This window comes from Lontra canadensis, unplaced genomic scaffold, assembly GCF_010015895.1.
Source record: "Lontra canadensis isolate GAN:19392208 unplaced genomic scaffold, GSC_riverotter_1.0 scaffold37, whole genome shotgun sequence".
NCBI classification, from domain to species: Eukaryota; Metazoa; Chordata; class Mammalia; order Carnivora; family Mustelidae; genus Lontra; species Lontra canadensis.
In genome coordinates, this window is record NW_022631031.1 from 6417312 (window position 1) to 6440360 (window position 23049).

The 23049-nt window shown below is 35.7% G+C and overlaps 1 pseudogene; it reads right to left on the minus strand.

Moving 5' to 3' along the window:
* The window catches only part of LOC116874531, a 60937-nt pseudogene that overhangs the window by 2135 nt on the left and 35753 nt on the right, over positions 1-23049 (minus strand).

Below are 23049 nucleotides of genomic sequence, written 5' to 3' on the forward strand. Positions count from 1 at the left end.
TTTCTCTGAATCTGACTTGTCTGTCAGGTGATTTTCATAGTTCTAAACAAGGAGTTATTTGCCATTAGGTGTGGGGCCACTTTCCTCCAAGTAGGATTCTTTACCACATTGTCTGGTGTTAGCAGCAACGGGCATCCTCTCTAATGTCTTGTGACATTTCTTAATTAAGAGATATCTCTTAATTTCGTAGAAGGTATTATTTGGGTTTTTCATGCTTGTTCTTCCAATCAGTTTTATGTTATTTCTGAGAAAGAAAGTGGGTGATATTCTCTGTAATATTAAAATAAAAGAATTCACTGTACCAAAAATATTAATTTCAAATGGATTTCATTTTATAGACTGAGCATCTTGAGGATAGGAAACGGTATAATATGATACTATATACACATATATACATAGATTTTTTTTCAACCTCATTGCTTGGTCTAGATCCTGCTACCTTACGGAGTTTAATGCACACTAACTGATGAATGAGCTTAGGTTGAAAGGATGGTGGTAGAACTACAAGTTGAAGCCATCATAACCAGAGGAAAAACCCTGCAACCAATTAGGAAGTGTACAGCATTTAGGGGGTCACCTGGCAGTGGGGGCAAATCACTTAAGCATCTTACTCTTGGTTTTGGCTCGGGTTGTGATCTCAGGATCCAGCCCTATGGTGGGGCTCCAGAGCCTGCTTGAGATTCTTTCTCCTCCTTCCTTTACCCCCCAATTGTGCTCTCTCTCTCTCTCTAAACTAAATAAATAAATCTTTTTTTTTTTAAACTATACAGCATATGGGAATAAGTTTATTTTGTGGGATTTACTTAACTGTAATTTTGTATTTTTTAATTTTTTCAACTTTAAGAATAACTATTTTTTTTAGGTTTGAAGATTTTTTGAAGACTTTAAGTCATTCAACCCTGGAATGACAGTTCCCTTTCCCAGGCAGACTTCCTTAAATATCGACTTTCAAAGCGTATTTACCACATGTCTCTGTCCCTTTCTGAACTTCCAGGGAAAATATATTTTTTCCTCTGTGATATTGAGATGCACAAAAGTCCTCCATTTTCCTGAGTTGTAGCAACCCCTTGATGAGGTTATAAGAAATTGCATTTTTAGGCTCAAAGTGTCTGTAACACATGTATTTCTTCTGTGGGGTCTTTTGATAGTTACCGTGGGCAGTATTGAATGTTGGTTAAGAGCTGGGCACTGAAATCAGATGTTCTTGGTTTTAAATTCAGACTCTCTCACATTCTATTGACTGTATGCATGGTTTTAACCACTCTGTCTTAGTTTCATTATTTATGAAAGGAGAATAATAATACCTATTTCATAAGGTTATCTGTATTATTCTTGCATGTGAATATTAAACACCAAGGTTAAAATATGCTTCCCTAATTCATGCTACCTGAAACTTATTTACTACTGGCGTTGTACTACTGTTTCATTTGGAAGTGACTTTTAAACCCGGAGTTTAGTTAATTACAGAAAATCTAATCAAAGCTATGGAGATTTATTGCTAATAATAATACTTTACTTTTTCTCCTCAAATTCTTCAGGGGCTCTGTTCGTTCAGACATTCTGTTCCAGCCACCGTCTATACTAAAGCTTCTGGGCAATGCCACTCTCACATTGAATCATTGTTCCACAGTATAAAACACTTGCATTTTCTTTCTTTTATATTTCCTTCCTTCCTTCCTTCCTTCCTTCCTTCCTTCCTTCCTTCCATCCTTCCTTCCTTCCTTTTTTCCTTCCTTTCTTCCTTTCTTTGATGTTGAACAAGGTAGATGGTAAAGATGGGATAAGTGAATTTATAATTAAAGACATGTTTCTGTTTTCATGATCAGATATCCCTTTCAAACTTTTTTTTTGATGATTTTCCCTTTCAAACTTTTAAGTGTAAATCTTGACTATTATAAAAAATAAGTGAACCAAGTTCAGTATTATGGTATACTAAGAAGTATATTACAAATAAATTATTCCTTTTGCTGTTAATAAAGAATAAGTGGCTAGATATTATAAGTAAATATATTTTATAAATTTTATAAATATATTTAAGTATTAATAACATGACACATAAAATATTTTCTTTTAAAAAAAATTTAGAGATTTTAATTTATTTATTTGAACAAACGGGGGATAAGGCAGAGCAGAGGGAGAGGGAGAAGCAGATTCTCTGCTGAGCAGGGAGCCCAACATGGAGCTCAATCCCAGGATCCTGAGATTAGGAACTGAGCTGAAGGCAGATGCTTAACTGAGCCACCCAGGTGCCCTTAAGCATGTTTTCTATAAATAACCATATTTTCTAGTAATATTTATTTATGGTCTTTAAATGATACTATTTCACCAAATTTAGATCTAAACATATAATGTGTAAAAACAGCATAACAGTTGGTCAGTTTAAAAAAAAAGTCACAACTTATTATATTTTTAAAAGTTGAATTTTAATATACATATGGGAAAGGACATATATCATAACTCTGTAGCTTAATGAATATTTACAAACTGTATATTCCCTTGTAACTAGCATTTGGACTAAGAAAGAACATTGTTAGCATACCAGAAATTCCCATTGTATCTCTTGCCAGTCATTCATTAACTCTATTCAAGAGTTACTATAATACTGACTCCTAACCATGTATATTAGTTATAACCCCTTTTGAACTTTAAATGCAAGGACTCCTTCCAGTATGTATTACTTTAGATTAGCTTCATTCTTTCAGTATTCCGTTTCTGAGAATATTTTGCTTTTATTTTCATTCTCATTGCTGTAGATTATTATATCATGTCACTATAGTCCATTTATTTGCTTCTTAAGCTGTTGATAGACATTTGGATGGTTTACACTTGGAAATATTATGAATTATGTTGCTATGAATATTTTAGCCTAAGTCTTAAGGTCAGCACATGAACTAATAATATCTGTTTGGATATAAAGTAGGAGCAGAATTGCTAAATCATGAGGTGAGTGCATATCCAGCTTTAGGAGATACTACTAAACAGTTGTTCCAATATGAATGCGCCATGATAAAGAGTTCTCCATTAGGTCCTTGTGCCCTCTTGACTGAGAATAGTCAGAATCATTTCATAGCGGTTCTAAAATATTTGAACTTCAAAGGGAAAAGTGAGGTGTCTTATCTTTTTCCTCCCAGGAGTCCATGCAAAACGTTTTCCTTCTTCTCCAGAAATGCATCTCAAAGGATTATTGGGAGTGAAAGTCCCTGAAGACACATACCAGTGTTATTACATTTTTCTCCTCAGAACAATAGGTGCGTACTTGCTTGCATTATCATAACTAAGATGCTTCTTCAAACGTTTTTCGCAGTACATAGAAAATATGCTCAAAGGTGACAGTATATATGTAATCTCCAGATACCCGGGTAGATAAATGAGCATCAGGCAACTTTTAATTGGCACCTTCACAGAAGTTCTGCCTGGCCAGGCACCCAGGTATAGATGGAAGTACCTGATCTGTTGGAATCTTCCCAGGTTATATTTATGCCTGCCTTATTCAGCAAATATCCATGAATAGTATTCGATGTAGCTCACGGAATGTGCCAGCTTGATATTTGTGAATTTTAAAAATTCAAAACAATAATATGGGAAAAGCTAAAAAAACATTACTTTAAATTTTAGATGTGCAATTCTATTCCAAATTTCTCCAGGAATAAATTACTGATAGTCTATGCCAACAGAACTGTTTGCACTCAAATAAAGTTTCTGGGAGATTACATCATATCCTCTCTTATTAAAAATACTAGCAGAAGAGAATGAAGTGCTGATAATACCACATACTAATGCATTTATAGGAATTATTTATATGGGGATTAGGAATCTAGTTCATTCTTCATTGACATGTTCTATTTTGGCATTTCACCTCACAATAACCAATATAGCCATTCCCTTACTTTTGTGTAGGAATCAACAAGGTTTTCAGTTTCTTTTATTTATTTCAATCAGAAACTCACTCTGCAATAAGAGATATGGTTCTCCCTCTCCCTCTCCACCTTGCTCCCATCACTTTCTCACCTTTCCATGCCACTGAGTGGCTGTGTGTTTGGGTTTAAAAGGACTTTCTTGCTGCATCCAAGTAAATCTATGCTGTTAGTAAAATCGTTGATATGCTTTTAGTGAGGCATTGAGAGTATTATAAAAAGTCTTATGTTAGATATAAGTTCGAATATATTCTCAATTATATATGATATTAGAGACGATGTTTAGTTATTTTATGATACAAATGTGAGGTAATTCTCTTAACTGAAGCAAAGTCATAATTTTGAATTGCATAGGAGACAAGGGGCTATGCAAAAACAGAAGACTGAATATTAGGGATTCTGTGGGAACAAGAAGTGGGAGAGAGTTGGGAACATGGCTGGGCAATATTAAGTTCCCAAAGTAGGAAGCACAAATGCATGGATGGTAGGGATTAATTTAGGATTTATAAAATCCTAATATATAGGTATTAATAATAAGGAATGTTCACCAGTGTGGAGATTCCTCAAGAAATTAAAAATAGAACTTCCCTATGACCCTGCCATTGCACTACTGGGTATTTACCCCAAAGATACAGATGCAGTGAAAAGAAGGGCCATCTGTACCCCAATGTTTATAGCAGCAATGGCCACGGTCGCCAAACTGTGGAAAGAACCAAGATGCTCTTCAACGGACGAATGGATAAGGAAGATGTGGTCCATATACACTATGGAGTATTATGCCTCCATCAGAAAGGATGAATACCCAACTTTTGTAACAACATGGACGGGACTGGAAGAGATTATGCTGAGTGAAATAAGTCAAGCAGAGAGAGTCAAGTATCATATGGTTTCACTTATTTGTGGAGCATAACAAATAGCAGGGAGGACATGGGGAATTAGAGAAGGCAGCTGGGGGAAATTGGAAGGGGAGGTGAACAATGAGAGACTATGGACTCTGAAAAACAATCTGAAGGGTTTGAAGAGGTGGGGGGTGGGAGGTTGGGGGAACCAGGTGGTGGGTATTAGAGAGGGCACGGACTGCATGGAGCACTAGGTGTGGTACAAAAACAATGAATACTGTTATGCTGAAAATAAATTTAAAAAATGATTAAAGGTAAAAAAAATAAGGAATGTTCACTCATTGTAAAGAAAACTTTTTTTTTAGATTTTATTTATTTATTTGAGAGAGAGAGAATGAGAGAGAGAGAGAGAGAATGAGAGAGGAGAGGATCAGAGGGAGAAACAGACTCCCCACTGAGCAGGGAGCCCCATGCAGGACTCAATCCTGGGACTCCAGGATCATGACCTGAGCTGAAGGCAGTCACTTAACCAACTGAGTCTCCCAGGCACCTGTAGAGTAAGCTTTTTATTGAAGTAAGTCATATGTGAAGTAAGTCATAGTTACATATACGACTTACATATGGATCACACATATATATGTATTTTGCACACACAAAGTCAATGAAGCTCCACAACATGAACACAGCTGTACCCAGCATCTAAATGAATTTTCAGAACATTATCAGCACCCACAAAACCATTCCTGTGTTCCCCTTCAGTCACTACCAGCCCATTACCATGACGTAGAACATAGTATATTAGTTTTGCTTGGTTTTGAATTTCATATGATTAGATCATCCAGTCGGTACTCTTTATTGACTAACTATGCTTAGCATTATATTTGTGAAATTCATTTGAATATATTATATTTGCAAATTATTCATTTTTGTTGCTCTATCATAACCATTATATGAGTTTGTTAAATTTGTCTTTTCTAGTGTTATAGACTTGGAGTTGTTTATTGTTTGGGGCCATAACAAAGAATGAAAAGAATGCCCATTCTTTTTCATAATTTTGGTAAATATATTAACTCATTTATGATGAGTATATGCCCATAATTAGAACTGTTGATTATAAGGAATTGACTTTTATGTGTGGTGTTGGGCAAGGATTAAGAGTTATTGTTTTCTGGGCGCCTGGGTGGCTCAGTGGGTTAAAACCTCTGCCTTCAGCTCAGGTCATGATCTCAGGGTCCTGGGATTGAGTCCCACTTCAGGCTCTCTGCTCAGCAGGGAGCCTGCTTCCCTCTCTCTCTCTGCCTGCCTCTCTGTCTACTTGTGATCTCTGTCAAATAAACAAATAAAATCTTTAAAAAAAAAAAAAAGAGTTATTTTTTTCTGGGCACCTGGGTGGCTCAGTGGGTTAAGCCTCCACCTTCAGCTCTGGTCATGATCCCAGAATCCTGGGATCAAGTCCCACATTGGGGGGCGGAGGTCTCTGCTCATCAGGGGACCTGCTTCCTTCTCTCTCTCTCTGCCTGCCTCTCTGCCTACTTGTGATCTCTCTCTGTCAAATAAATAAATGAAATATTTTTAAAAATAAGTTATTGTTTTCCATATAGGTATACAATTGATTCAGCCTCATTAATGAAAAGAGCATGCTTTAGCCCATGTATTTCAGGGTTATCTTTGTTATATGTCAAGTGGTCATATGTGTGTGGGTCTGTTTCACTGTTTTCTTTCTGTTGTTTCTTATGCAGACACATTACTTCTCTGTTGGTTGATCCATGGTTGCCCCTTATGTTGTATACTAGTAGGATGTTAATGCAATTTCTCAAACAGTTAAGAGCACTTGTGAAAATTGTATTTCAAATCTGCCAAATCGTAAGCTTCTCCTTGGTAAAGACATTTTATAAGAAAATTAGACTACCTAGATAGTCATTATTAAACTGTATTTCCCTCCCCCCAAATGCATATTGGTTAAAAATCACCATCTGTTTCTAAGACTGGTCAGGCTCCTCTCAAGTGGGTAGGTTTTCCAAAGTGACTCTGAAATCACAGTTATCTCTTATAAAATTGCTGAAGCATTTTATCAGGAATTCTAATTATTTTCCAGAAGGGATAATAGATCATATCAACTCATAAATTCTATCAAAGACCAGTTTTAGGACAATTTTCTTTCTTATAAATGTTTTTATAGTGAATACTCGATTTCAGACTCCTGGACAGAAATGTTCTCCTAGATTTTGAAATTATGGCAGGCTAACTTCCTTTTTTTCAGTTTATTCAAACTTTATTCCTCAACTCAGTAATTTAAAATTTTTTGAATTTCTTTTCCTCTTTCTTTTCATTGAAGTGACTGCAAAGCTCATGATTCAAACCACGTAGGATGAAATTGAAGGATTTTTTAATTATCCATATGTTCAACATTTTCTAATATTTCAGCCAAATATGAATTTAACAATCTGGCTCTAAATCTCCAAAAACAAAAATAATTCATATGAGGAAAATAAGTAAGCAGCAATAGGGAAATATTTTGCCTAATTCACTTTTACTTCATAGTAAAATTATTTAAATTTAATCATTTAAAAATATAATGTGAAAATAAGTCAAAAGGAGTGGGAAAAAATAGGACTCATTGTATATACTTTTCTTACTCTTACTGCTTACTCCTAAGAACTCTACCATGACTCATGAGAAATTTTTAACCTGTAAAAGGTTTGATTTGGGGTGTTAATAGAAAACATCTTTTTATATATTAATTTATTTTAAGAGCCCATTTTATGGGGTAATGATTAGGCCTTAGGTAGGTATTCCTATCTCCTTCAAAAATAAAAGACATATTAAGCAAAGATATTAATTTTGCTTTAGAACATCCTTCGGGGCGCCTGGGTGGCTTAGTGGGTTAAAGCCTCTGCCTTCGGCTCAGGTCATGATCCCAGGGTCCTGGGATCGAGCCCCACTTTGGGCTCTCTGCTCAGTGGGGAGCCTGCTTCCCCCTCTCTCTCTTTGCCTGCCTCACTGCCTACTTGTGATCTCTATCAAATAAATAAATAAAATCTTAAAAAAATAAAATGTCCTTCGATGTTCTTATGCTGATGGTAAAGTCAAATTTATATGTCTTTCAAAATAACCAATAAAACACTGCATTTATTTCTATAGTGTAGAATTCTTGATATGTCTACTATTAGCATGATTTTTACAATTGGACTGGTGCAAACAGAGAGTATATCAGTCCTATAATCTCCAAACAGGCTCCCTGGGGCTTGCATCTAAAACCATCTGGACACTATGACAGCATTCTATTTATTACATACAAAAGCCTGGATCCTGCCGACGCATAAATAGTAATTAAACACACAAGCCAACCGTGCATGCCAGATCGGCTAGAACTATCCTTTGAGTATCTTAGAATTTCCATGCCAATGAGCTTATTGAGAAATGGCTGATGATTAAAGATTAATGATTTATGGTTGCAAGTGAGGTTCATTTGGTGCTTACTGAAATATGTTTGACAGTATCTTTATGATTTTTCTAGAATCCATAGTCTTAGAGGTAATTACTCTTAAGAAAATACCTCAGTTTCAAACACAAGTGTAAGATGCCATCACATAAAGTTTTATACCTTCTTGGATAGCAAGTTTACCTTTCTATGCTTTCAAGTATAATTCTTAAACTTTACATGTTGGACAGAGGAATTGTTTAAGATTTTTTTTTTCCCTAGCTTTGCGTCTGTAATTCATATCTTCTCTGCCTAGTCACAACCTGTGCTTAAAGCCAGTGAACATGAGAAACCTAGTCACAACCTGTGCTTAAAGCCAGTGGACATGAGAAAAAGAAATATAGTAGAGCTACTTACAAAGAAACTTGGTTTTCCCTTTGGTTATTCAGCATTTTACTTTAAAAAAATTTTTTTAGTAATTACATTTTAAATTAACATATAATGTGTAATTTGTTTCAGGGATACAGGTCTATGATACATCAGTCTTACACAATTCACAGCACTCACCATAGCACATACCTTCTCCCATATCATAGCATGTGTCCATTCCCCAGCCACCCTATCCCTCCTCCCCACCCCCCAGCAACCCTCAGTTTGTTTCCTGAGACTAAGAGTCTCTTATGGTTTGTCTCTCTCTCTGGTTCCATCTTGTTTCATTTTTCCCTCTCTTCCCTTATGATCCTCAGACCTGTTTCTCAAATAACGTTTCTGTTTTTAAGAATTTGTTGATTCCAGTGAGAAAGTAGTATTGGGGAGAATTATTCCGTTAAGTGTTCAAATAAAACCAGTAGATGTAGTTGAGGTTGAGGGAGAGCTCATAACTTGTGTTTCAGAGTAGAATAGATTCTTGAATGCTACCGTGTTAGAGCTTTCGGGATCTGTTAATTTACTCATAGTAACGTAACATATAATTTCCTTTATAAATGCTGTAAAGGATAACTGAAAATATGACTGACCCCTTCATAACCTTAATGGTTCTATAAATACAGAACTAAAGTAATTTATAAAGCTGTTAAAATTAATTCTGCCATTAAAATAAACTCCACAGTACATTACATTATTACTGTAGTAACCTAGCTCTGAACCTCTCTGAGTCAGCAAAGTGAATCAATGGTGATGAATGATGATCACTGCTGAGCCGCGCATGGATTAAATGCTTGCCTGGTCAGGAAGGCACTCTCTTCCAATACAAACAGGCTCGTCTTCATTGACTATTTTTTTTCTGGCTTGTGGACATTCTCTTCTATAAAGTTGTTTGACTTGGGAGGTTAAGCCTTAGTAGACACACATTCGGCTAAAGTTGCTCGCCCTCTTCAATTGTTCTTCAAATTCTCAGCATCAACATTTACTCATGGCAATATTTTGCACAATGACGGTGTTTGTGCAGTTCCCTGGATTTAACCTGAGTTGCATTTTCTTTAAGAGGTAGGTATGTGCTGCAAATGTCTTCAAAACATAGGTTAGTAATTTTAAAATTCTCTCGGGTTTTACTTCTGTATTGATGTCCTATATTGTCAAGGCCCTTGCTGGAAAGTGGCAAGAATTGCCCTGGTTTCTGTACTCAGCATGAGATAAATGTAAAAATAGCTCAGATAAGTTCTACAACCAAATTAGAGTTTCTGCCACTGTATGTAATGAAGACTTCTATGTTCTCAACAATATTTATAACCTTTTAAAACACCACTGTTGGGATGCCCAGGTGGTTTAGTTAGTTAGGTATCTGCCTTCAGCTCAGGTCATGATCCTGGGGTCCTGGGAGGCAGTCCAGAGTGGACCCTCCCTGCTCATCTGGGGGACAGCTTCTCCCTCTGCCTGCTGCTCCCCCTGCTTGTGCTCTCTCTCCCTCTGGCAAATAAATAAATAAATACCATCTTAAAAATAATAAAAATCTTCCATTGTTTTGTCAGTTGTTTCTGCTCTAACTCTATCAGGTGAATTCCCCCCCCCCCGGGGCCCTATTTTTCACAGTAAAAAAGAATTAGTACTATCCTAGAGATACCAGAGAAGAGTTTGCCAGTAAATAAAATGTGCAGAGAGATGCAGATGCATTAACTAAATGATTCACTACCAACCCAACTCATAGTGCCACCATTCAAATGTCTGCTTTGGCAGAATTTTCAATAATTGTGTGACCTAGACCTTAATGGTTACTGTCCAGTTGTTGAAAGCAGAAACACTGACTCTCCAAATCTTGAGGCCTACTGTGCAGTCTGAAATAGTTTGAAGCTATTCCAGAAAAAAAAAAAAAAAAGAGAGAGAGAGAGAGAAAAGAAAATAAAGAAGGCAGTGAAAAATACTCAAGAGCGTGGATGTTTTCCATAAGGAAACCATGTAAGCTGCCAATCGAACTCACTCAGACACTTTTGTATTAAGTTTCAATAAAATGGGAAGTGAACAGTTATTACCTATAAGCTAGGCAGAGAACTCTCTACATAAATCTTGATAGAACATATGAAATGGACTCTGCCAGTCTAAGATTGAGCTAATGATTTGGATAAATAAGAAGTGAAATAAAAGATGTGAAAACATTTTAGTAAGCAATATAATCCAAATCAATAAAATTGTCAGAGGGAATGTTGGAAAAATATATTAACAGCTTTAAAGTATTCATGTGGTTTCACCTCAAAATTTATTTTCTAGCAATTTCTCCTTAGAAATCATGGATGCTATAAAGAACTTAAAGGATGAATACAAAGGAATCTTTGAATATCAAAGAAAATCACAGACAATGTAAATGACAAACAAAAGATAGCCATTCAAATATTGCTGAAAGGATTTAATAATATGGGGGAAATAACGTAATTTTAACTGGAAAATATGCTGCATGATATTACTTTGTTGAAAATAGGTGACAGAGACAAAACATTAAATTTTAAATTATAATAACCCCACTTTCTATTAAAGCTGACTCCCTAGAAAGGTCTTTAGAATTTTTTTTAAATTTAATTTTGCAAACTAGTATAAAGGAATGCACATACAGGATGCTGAATGAGTGAGGAGATAAACCTCCTCAGGAAAGTGCCTGTGTCTACTCTGAATGTTTTTGGGGAGGCTGGGGACCCCATAAGTTAAGATAAGAAGAAAGTAATAGGGCTGATGGCAGTTTTATGGCTTACAGAGAAAGGGAGGAGAAAATTTAGTGGAATGAAGCCTTATTGATAAGAAATGATGACTAAAAAGTCATGTAGAAAAAATATATCCTTGCCAAGGTTATTTGGAGTTGGACTCATTTTCTTTGTAGTTGTAGCAAAGTGATGAACCTGCTCAGGAGGTGACCCAGTTTTGTTTGAATCAATCCACTGCCTATATACATTGTGAAGACTGGCCAATTTCTGGGTGAATTTTTATTGTCTACGTTTATGGTTGGTATTCTCAAGTTAAAATAAATATGTGACCCCAAATCTTCATAAAACGTATTATTTTTGTCTTTAAAATATACCCAAAGAAAATGACGATTGATCACAGTCTGATAAGATTAATGCTAGATGTTTAATGTTAGATGTTTAATGGACATTCAAAAGAGTTCAATTTCCTCTCTTTCTTCGCTTTTCATTTATGAATAAAATATGTGGGTTAATTTTATAGTACTTTGTGAATTTTGAGGTAGACAACAAAATAGAGGCTTAATAGCATATACTAAGTAAATCATGGTTTTTTCCCCTAACATTTTATGTTTATTTAAAAAACCTGATACAAAAGGTTAACTCCTTCTTGAAGAAGTGGTGGAAATACTTCTGTGAGTATCTTATTCTTATCCTGCCACTTAATGTAACAGATGGGAACCCTGGGAACCAGAGATATAAATCTGCAGTGTGTTTGGCTTCACCTACTGGGTTGGTGTCTCAACTCTTGGTCCTAGGTTTGCTTCTACTGGATGGCCTCTCCTAAAACTCTTAGACCAAGTGAATTTATTTAGAATGCTAATAGAAAGAGGACAGATTCAGGAGTGTCCCTGACTTTATTATTATTATTTTTTTGTTCATTACCTTTTTTTAAATTAATCTATTATGTATTGTGAAAAATATATAACCCAACATATATCTTTCCTTTTGATCTGGGTTTGGTAAAGCAATACTGGTTAGAGAAGCCATCATGCTCTCCTGAGCCCTGGATGTTCCAGGTGACTGATGCAAGATTGTTGTCTAAACAATTTGAGTTCCTCTTCCCATATCCCAGCTTCAAGTAAAGAAGTTTTGCCTTTAATTGTTTTATGTATTTTCTTCCTAGTGATGTATTCTTTGCACAAAGGATTCAATGACAAAATAAAAACTGAAAAACCAAAAAAAAAAAAAAAAAAAAGCCCCAAATACACTAAGTGCTAATGTTAGGGCTACTAGCCTATATCATAGTACATGGTGGCTTTTGTTGCTTGAATTATTCTTGGGTGAGAAACTCTTTCAGGTATTGTTTTAAAAAAAGTGGACATACTGTTTTATATTTTTCCATTGCTCTATAATTATCATGTATCATAATCCAAAAATAAAACTTAAAAAATGTCTCTCAGGGTAGCAAAAAACCCTTTCCTCACAGTAAGGAAAATCTTGCAAAGGGGGAAGAAATGGTTTTCTCTTCTCAGTTGTTCAGTTTGTCTTTTACTGTCTATGAAACTGATGTAATACAGAGTTTCTGTCACCCTGGATCTGGCATTTTTTGCCCCGTGGCTATTTTTTTACATAAACTTGGTAGAAAGCAAAGGAAAGGAGGTAGAGAGGGAGGAATAAACAGTACAGGAATCAATACTTGAAGAAGAAATTTCAAAAATTTTTAATTTTTTTTTTAATTATCAAGTGGTAAATCAGGGTAAGATTGCCTTGTGTCTTCAGATCCTCCCATCAGATTTCAGGTATTTTAGCATAATGCTTATTATCAGTGTTTCTTCCTGGAGGAAGAGACTTGTCTTCTGTAACCATATGTTAAACAGAAAATTGAAGAAAGAACATTTCATTGCCAAACAGTAGAGCACTGGTTTGAGATGACTCTGCTCTCCAGAAGCTTTCTACTTACAGTCTGTGATTGTTGTTATCTGGATATTTCAGGGATTATTTCAGCAAATTAGGCATGAATGATCAAGATAATTGTTTCAATTATCCACCTCTCTTTGGTTTCTATACACATATTGTGCTTCATTTTGTTGTACTTGGCTTTTGCTTGGTATCCTAAGTGCCAGAGTCATTATGCAAGCCTTAAGAAATACTGAGACTCTTTATATGCTCTTATCCATTTCCAAATCACAAGAAACAACCATCAGTTTAATCAATGCAATGTGGTGTGGGTTTGTGTGCCATGTGTTGGAAAATATTATAAAGTTGACTTCAGGGAGACAATTACTAAATTAATATTTGCCCTTTACTTTTTATTATATTGGCTTATTGGTTAAAATTAAGTATGTTGATAAGAGTTGATTTATTATTTTACCAGGATCATATACATAGGAATATAGCCATTCCTGGATATTATGAAGGGACCCATCCAACTTTCAGATTTCTCTATCATTATAATCATGTTTTCATTTTAGATATGTTATTTTGGTTCCCCTAAGAGAGTTGTATTTCATGTGCACAGGGCAAAGGTTATCACTGCCCCTTTAATTAATATTTTAGGGTGTTAAAATGGCAGTAATTTTATCTTAGTTTTGTTGAAGCTTGAAAGGGCAAGTACAAATCTGCAGGTGATAAGTATTGCCACATTCCAAATAAGGTGGCAAGACTGGTGTAGGGAATGTATGAAGACTGGTGTTGTGGACACTGACCCATGTAAGGTGGTAAAGGATTGATGCTGACGTGTTTGGGGGGTCAGGAAGAGCACTTCTTTAGACAGGGTGTTTCAATGCTGCGACGTGATCCCTTCCATCCTGCTCCCATGGGGGTGAGCAGTGTGCTTACTAATCACTCTAAGGGTAAGAGTGTCTCTTGGAGTTTGGGACGCATAGTAGACAAAGGTCTGAATCGTTCTTAAAACAGAACTCAAGGTAAGAGTGGCAGAAGGAGCCACCACTGCAGAGAATAGGCTCTGTGGGAATTGGCTTGCTTGTGCAGATGGTGGGAGCAAAGCGTATGATTCCATGGAACCAGATGTGGCACAGTGTCCTGGTCCAATGAGGTGACAGATGCAAACCCTGATGGGGAATTTTAAGCAGCAACCCAAAGAGGAGGTTGCCCTTTCTCATGGCAGCTGCAGTCAGGAGCACCCAGTCAGGAAAGCTACTGAGAGCACAAACAGTCTCAACATCTGGTCAGGTCATGGGAAATGAAAACCAGATTAGATTGACACAGGTCAAGCGTAACTTCTTCTTTCCCTCCCTTCCGTCTGTCCCTTCCCTCCTCCTCTTCAGCCTTGGGGAAACCAGAAGAGGGTCCAAGGAGCGGAAGTGGGGAGCTAGCTACCGGGAGAGACAAATGAAGCTCCGGATGCCCAGGTGTGAAGCTGCTAGACTGCGGCAGGTCCAGTGGGGGCAGGAGTTTCATCTCTAAATGAAGTTGGGAGATTTTTCCTCTCCTCTCTTCCCCTCCCCTCTCCTTCCTTTTCCTTAACTTTCCTTAACTGGCTTTCCTTTCCTTTTAAAAAAACCAAAGGCCTGGGGATAGAGGATATTGAACCTCCACTGGAGATTTACCTTTAAATGAAAGCTGCAGTTTATTTATTTTTCTTATGCAAGACTGGGAGTACCAATCATTGAACAAGGAGGGCTTTTTTTATTATCTGAGAATAAGTGGAAAAGCAACTGGGTTTGCACTGGATCCCATCCAGGGATGGGGGCAGAACCTGTCCCACAGAAAGGGTTTGGAAGGGCAAAGGGAGGAGATGAAGTTTTGTAAGTCCTCCTGCCTATTCTACTTGTTCATCATACTAATTAAACTCTACGCAGCATGTTCTACTTGGCCTGAATTATTTGGAATTCCAAATTATTGGAATCCAGCATAGGATACTGGATTGAAGAGTGACAATCCTCTTGAAGATACTGGATTGAAGAGGAACAATCCTCTTCAATACAGTATCCTATAGAAATGTCATGCTTAATTTTGATCTTTTGGTACAATTGCCTGAGCATGTTTGTATATTGTGTATTCTGTACAGACAATGGTTTTCAATGAATAAACTGATCTTTAAAGACTTAGAAACTTTATTTTGCTCTACTTGTGCCTTATGCACACCACAGTTGTGTTACACACTTGTGTATTCAAAATCCAAGGTTTTTTTCTTATAAGATAGTGATTATGAAAATGTGTTCATTTTTGCTTTCTTGCAACATGGCATTGCTTGTTTTTTCATTAACTGCTGCCAACATATATCTTTGCCCTTTAGCCAGGGTAAGCTTTGGGCTCTGGATACTTTATTTGTAAATTTTATTTTTTGCTTTCTTTTCTGTCATTGTTCACAGAGTTATCTCAAGGATTTGGGACACTTTAACACCTATTCAAGTAAATAATACTTGTGTAATTAAGACCTGCTTGAAATTAATATTCTCAGTTCTAATTTCATTGTTCTCTCTATACTTCAGAAAAGTGATTTTTAGTCTGTGTCCCAGGGGTGTCATGGAAGAGGCAGCTGGAAAGAGTCACCCCATTCTTATTTCAGCAATTGCAGTGCACCTTTTGCCTGGTTTGCTTTTTTGGTCACCAGGTACAATTCCTTTGAAGGGAAAGTTCCACAACTAAATAGATTTTGAACATCATCTCTTTTCTTAAAGACTTTTTTATTTTTAAGTAATCTCTACACCCAACACGGGGCTAGAATCTACAACCCGAGACCAAGAGTTGTAGGCTCCACTGACTGAGCCAGCCAGGCGCCCCAAAAATCATTTCTTTAGAAGAGTAGCTTAGACACTTCATTGACTCACCTTTTCTTTTATCCTTCAAAGTTTTCTAATTATTAAATAGCTTTTTGTAGTTTCCTTTAACTTCAAGATGTTTTATATCCAAACTTTTGCTATTTTTTGATATTTCTTCATAGTTTTTAATGGCTAACTCAGTCCTGTCATTTAATGAAAGAAGTCTTTTATCTTCATTTAAAAAATAATGTACCAATGATTCTTTCAACTACTTTAATTGTGCTTAAAAGAAATAACAAAATTGACTTCATTATATTCCTTTCAAAATGTAATTTTTGGACATCATTTTGTATTTTCATCTTACTGTAAGGGTAATACATGCTCACTTGGGGAAAGTAGGAAAAACATATGAAAAGAAAAAAATCATTTGTAATCCTACAATTTTGAGAAAAACCACTATTAATATTTTAGTGTATAATCTAGAGTTTTATTTGAGTAGTGTAGTATTCAAAAAGTGTTGTTATACTGCCTTTAAAGTATTGAATTTTGCTCTTTTATTTTAAATCAGCATTTAGAAACTTCGTTGAGAAAGTTTCCCAACTTCATGTTGGGAAAAATTTTCTTTTTTATATTTTTGTATTTTGACCCTCGGTAAAAAAGTATCAGTCATTTTGTAAACATTACAATTTTTTAAAAGATTTATTTATTTCTTTAGATTTAGAGAAAGAAAGGGAGTGTGGTGGGGAGGGGAAGAGGGAAATGCAGAAAAGGCATCTAAAGCAATCCCCACTGGGTGAGGAGCCTCACGTGGGGCTTGATCTCATGACCCTGAGATCATGACCTGAGCTGAAATGAAGAGTTGGATGTTCAACTGACTGAGCCACCCAGGCTTCCTGCTTATCATTTTTTAAATGCAGGAGTCCTTACAGAAATGGAAAAAAGCACCATTCTTTTGATGGGTTTTTATTAGGTTAATAAATAATTTTAACAGTTGTAATTAAAATCTCTGTAGTAATTCACTATTTGGAAAGACTGTCATGTAGAGTCATCTACAGAATTTATATATACATACTCTCAGTAAATACAAATCCTGTCATTTGTATGATGTTTATATATACACTGAATTTTTAAATATATTTATAATCATATCTATAATTCTGTTTGGCTTCATAATCTAGTCATAGTTTTATGATACAGTGCTATTGACACAGACAGCATGGCATTTTGCTCTGGAAAAAATAGTAGGTAAATAGGAAAGTATGTGGATAATTGTAGGCATAAATTGTGGTCTAAAGGCCAGGAGGGACAGAAAAGAGAAAAAACAAGGTCTTTGCTTGATAATATAAGCCCAGGTACAGTGTAAGAAGCAAGACCCAAGAAGGATCTGGTTTGGGGAAAGTAAGTATTGGCAGAGTTTGAAATGAGGACTTGGTGGGAGGACTATAAAACAAGAGTCAGGCTATGATAGCAATTCTACCGAAATAAGATGAATGAGAACAAAAGCGAAAATAAAGCTCTGTGGAACGTCATGAGCAAGAATGTGAGAAAAATTCATGACTTGATAGCTGTTTTGGAAATGACATTTAGATTCAACCCATCGCTGTTGACCTGGTTGGATTGGAATCGACACATACTATATCTCTAACACTTTGGGACCTTCAAGGGATCCAACCTAATGCTTCAAGTTCCTGTTGTTAAAGAAGGTCAAGTGTAGGTTATGCCACCTTTTCTCTCAAGGAAATGGGAAGACATAAGCAATTCTTATTTATTTATTTATTTATTTAGATTTTTATTTATTTATTTGACAGCAAGCGAGGCAGTGAGAGAGGGAATGCAAGCAGGGGGATTTGGGTGGGGGTAGGCTTCCCACTGAGCAGGGAACCCAAGGCAGGGCTCAATCCCAGGACCCTGGGATCATGACCTGAGCCAAAGGGAGATGCTTAATGACTGAGCCATACAGGCGCCCTGACATAATCAATTTCTGAATAAGATAATTTGCTGGATGTTGACTCAGTGGTCTTCATGGGTCACATCAGAGAAGACAATTTTGTCCTTCCCTTATTGACTACATCCAACTACATATGGGACTTCATGTTCAGTGATATATTGGTAGGTGCAGTTTTCTCCATGGCAGGCCTATTTACACCATGAAATTAGCAAATACTACAATTAGGCTTTTCTTTTCCTTTCTTAGAGATATGGTTCATTACCATACTACTGTGCTGCCCCTTATATGTTATAGATTCATTTTCTGAGAGGAGATAGTATGCCTGGGATAGAGTCGAATAGGGTCTAGATGAAGCCAACCTTTGAAACTCTAGGGCAAACTTCCAGTAAACTCAAATGTGTTGACCCTACAGGAACTTCAGTGCTATTCAGTAAGCTGTGGAAGTAACCTTCCCAACAAAATCTGATCTCAGCCTTTACTTCTTACTAGCCAATCTCTTCTTGTTTCTGCAGTCCCACATTGTTGTGCACAGTTAAAAATTCTGGAATTCCAGAGAAGTCTGTTATGGGCATTGGCCTATCTCTTCCTGTTCATCTTTCTATTTATCTATCTATATCTATCTATCTATCTATCTATCTATCTATCTATCATCATCTATCTATCTATCAATCTATCTATCATCTATCTCAATGTTTATCTCTATATATTCTTTCTAAAATCAATGGAAGGATCAACAAAAACATAATAAAAATGCTTACTGATAGAGGGAAAGCAAAAGTTGGAAGGATGGGGACAGAGATGAAAGCAAGATTTGCATGATTTGTACCTTCTTAATATTTGACTACAGAAAACATGGCAACATCTTACTTAGATATAAACAAAGTTAAATTAAAAAGGAGAAAGGAAAAACATGAAATCTAAACATGAAACATGAAATCTAAAACAAACTGAAAACAAAGAACCTAACTATGTGAAGAACTGTGAAAGATCTGAGATTGTAGCCAAGTTAGTCTGCTCCAGGCCCACAGATGCTGGCTGGAGATGTAACATTCTGGGACGGCGATAAAGGACTTTATAACTGATGACACAGCAAGAAGCATCACGTTTACATTAGCTCTTCTTACCTCCATGAAGGTGATAATGAGGGCTCCAGGGGAGTACAACACAGTAGGTTTTTGACCCAGATGAGGAAACGTTTTAGTTTAGCAATCCCTAAATCTTGTAAGAAGGTCTCTAGCAAGTCTGCACAAACCTTGCCCAGAGGGCAATATTATCTTTTTTATATTGGTCAGGAAATAAATCTGCCCTCTGGCCCAGAGGGTGATTTTATTTCTTTCTTCCAAGTCTGTCTGCCATAAAAGCATCTTTGGAAAGGTATTTGAGAATAAAAGCTAATCAAAACATGTATAAATGCCATGAATAATTATATACTAACAACTATATATGTAATACAAAGAAAATCAACTCAAGTAATGATAAAGTATTTTGATTTAGGATACCCAATAGGATATATTCAAAAGATAGAACTAAACCACAAAGATGTTTTAAACTGCAATAATGCTAGTATTTTATATGAAACTATTAGAATTATAAGATGAATTAAAATGCCAAAGTCTTTAAGAGATAAAGTTTTTAGTGCAAATATATATATATATATGTATATATATATAGCATTATATTTTTCCAAAAAATTTTATATTTTAAGATCAGTTTTGGTTCACAACAAAATTGAAAGGGAAGTGCAGAGATTTCCAGTAAGCCCCTTGCCCCACACATGCCTAGTCTCCCCCATTGTCAGCATCCCACCAGAATCATACATTTGTAAAAATTAATGAATCTACATTGATACATTCTTTGCACCCAAAGTCCATAGTTTATACAAGGGTTTGCTTTTGGGGTTGTATATTTTATGAGTTTGGACAAATGTAAATATCATACAGAATACTTTCACTACCCTACGAATTCCTGTATGCTTTATTTACCCCCACTGCCTCCTAGCCCTTGGAAACCACTTATCTTTCTTTGTCTCCACAGTTTTTGTCTTTTTCAGAATGCCATTTGTTAGAAACATACATTATGTAGCTTTTTCAGATTGACTTCTCTCAGTAATATTCATTTAAGCTTCCTTCATGTCTGTTCATGGCTTGATAGCTCATTTCCTTTTAGTGCTGAATAATATTCCATTGTTGGAATGTACTACAGTTTATTCATCTGTTCACCTACTGAAAAATATTTTTGTTGCTTCCAAGTTTTGGCAATTATGAATAAAGTAGCTATAAACATCCACCTGTGGGTTATTAAGTCAATATATTTATTTGACTCATTTGGATAAGTGCCAAGGAGTACGGTCACTGGATTGTATGTTAAGAGTATGTTTAGTTTTGAAAGAAACTGCTAAATAGACTTCAAAAAATCTGTACCATTTTCTTTCTCATCAGCAGTGAATGGGAGTTCCTGTTGCTCCATATCCTTATCAGCATTTGGTGTTATCAATGTTCTGGATTTTGGTCATTCTAATAAGTGTGTAGTGGTATCTCATTACTTTAATATGTTTTTACCCAATGATATAAGTTGTGAAGCATCTTTACCCATAGTTATTTGTCATATGTATATCTTCCTTAGTGAGGTGTCTGTAAAAGTTATTGGGTCTCTTTAATTTTTTTTTTTTTTTAATTGTGGCATTTAAGATTTTTTTGGTGTACTTCTCCTCTATCATATGTATTTTTGCAAACATTTTATCCCAGTCTGTGGCTTGTCTTCTCATTCTTTTTACATTGTCTTTTGCAGAGCAGAAATTGTTAATTTTACTGAAGTCCAATTTGCACATTATTTCTTTTGTGTATTGTGCATTTGGTGTTGATCTAAAAAGTCAGTGCCCTGGGTGCTCCTGGGTGGCTTAGTCAGTTACGCTTCTTACTCTTGATTTTGGCTCCTGTCATGATCTCAGGGTGTGGAGCCTGCCTGAGATTCTCTTTTGCCCTGTCGCTTTGGCCCTACCCCCACCTCGCATGTGCATGAGCACATGCACATGCTCTCCATCAAAAAATAAAATAAAATAAAATAAAATAAAAAGTTAGTGCCATACCCCAAGTTCTCCTACAGTTACTTTTATTTATCTTCTAGAGTTTTATAGTTTTGTAGTTTTCACTTAAGTCTGTGATCCATTTTGTGTTATTTTGGTCACAGGTAAATGTTTGTGTCTAGATTCCTTTTTCCAATACCTTGTATTGAAAAGAATCTTTGCTCCACTGCCTTCGCTTCTTTATCAAAGATCCATTGACTATATTTATGTGGGTTTATTCCTGGGCTCTTTAAAGTGTTTCATTGACCTATTTGTCTGTTCTTTCACCAATTCCGCCAATTCTGTTTAAATGACTAGGGCTTTATAGTATGTTGTGAAGTCATTAGTGTCAATCCTCCAACTCCTGTTTTTCTCCTTCAATATTTTGTTGGCTCTCCTGGGTCTTTTGCCTCTCCATGTAAAGTTTAGAATCAGTTGGTTGATATCCACAAATAACTTGCTGAGATTGTGATCAGCATTGCATTGAATCTATAGATCAAATTGAGAAGAAGTGAAATCTTGATAATATTGAATCTTCCTATTGATGCACATGGACTATCTCTTTATTTAAAATAGCTCTGATTTGACTTTGTTTCAGATTTTGTAGTTTGCTTCATATAGAACTTGTACATATCTTGTTAGATATATAACCCTTTAATTTTTTGAGAGCTAATGTAAATGATACTGTGCTTTTAATTTCAATTTTTAATTTCAAATTTTACTTGTCTGTTGCTGGTATACAAGGAAAAAATTAACTTCTGTATACTAGCCTTGTATCCTGCTGCTGTGCTATGATCAGTTATTGGTTTCAAAAGTTTTTTGTTGTTGATTTTTTTCAGATTTTCTATATACATGATCATGTCATCTGTGAACATTTTTGTTTCTTCCTTCCCAATATCAACCTTTTATTTCCTTTCTTTCCCCATCTTACTCCATTGGTTAGACCTACCAATATGATGTTGAAGAGCCGTTGTGAGAGAGGATAGCCTATCCTGTGTTTTTTTTTTTTTTTTTTTTTTTGCTTTTTAAGAGAAAGGGGAGTAGAGGAAAAGGGACAGATGTAGAGGGAGACAGAGAATCCCAAGCAGGATCCACACCCAGTACAGAGCACAAGTCAGGGCCTAATCTCAAGACCCTGAGATCATGAGCTGAGCTGAAATCAAGAGTCAGTCACTCAACTGACTTAGCCACCTTGGTGCCCCACCTATCCTTGTTTCTGATCATAGTAGAAAATCTTTAAGTTTGTCACCATTAAGTAGGATGTTAGTTTAGGTTCTTTGTAGATAATATTTCTCAAATTGAGAATTTCCCCTTCTAGTTCTAGTTTACTTAGAAATTTTTGTCATAAATGGGTGTTGGATTCTGTCAAATGCTTTCCATCTATTGATATGATCATGCAATTTTATGTTTTAATCTGTTGATTCCATAGGTTACATCATTTGATTTCCACATGCTGAACCAGCCTCACAAAACTGGATCATATCTCAGTTGGTCATGGTGTGTAATTCCTTTCATACATAGTTGGATTCAATCTGCTAATTTTTTGTTGAGGATTTTGGAATCTATGATTATGAAAGATATTGGTCTGCATTTGCTTTTGTAATGTTTTTGGATTTAATTTTCTCCTCTTTTTCTAGTTTCTTAAGGTGGAAAATTAGATGGCTCATCTTAAGCCTTTCTTCCTTTGTAATATATATGTTAATGCTACATATTTTTTTAAGCACTGCTACACACTATCAATTTTGATAAATTGTTTTTGTTTTTACTTAGTTCAAAATATTTTAAAATTTCTCTTGATATTTCTTGTTGGATTCTGTGTTACTTAGAAATATATTGTCTAGCCTCTATACATTTTGGGGATTTTACAGTTGTCTTTCTGTTATTTATTTATTTATAGTTAAATTCATTATGATTTGAAAGTAGACATAATATGTTTTCTCTTTCTTTTTAAATTTGTTATGGTATGCATTATGGCTGTGAAGAGACTATTATGGTGAATGTTATATGTGAGCTTGAGATGAATGAATTTTTAAATGTG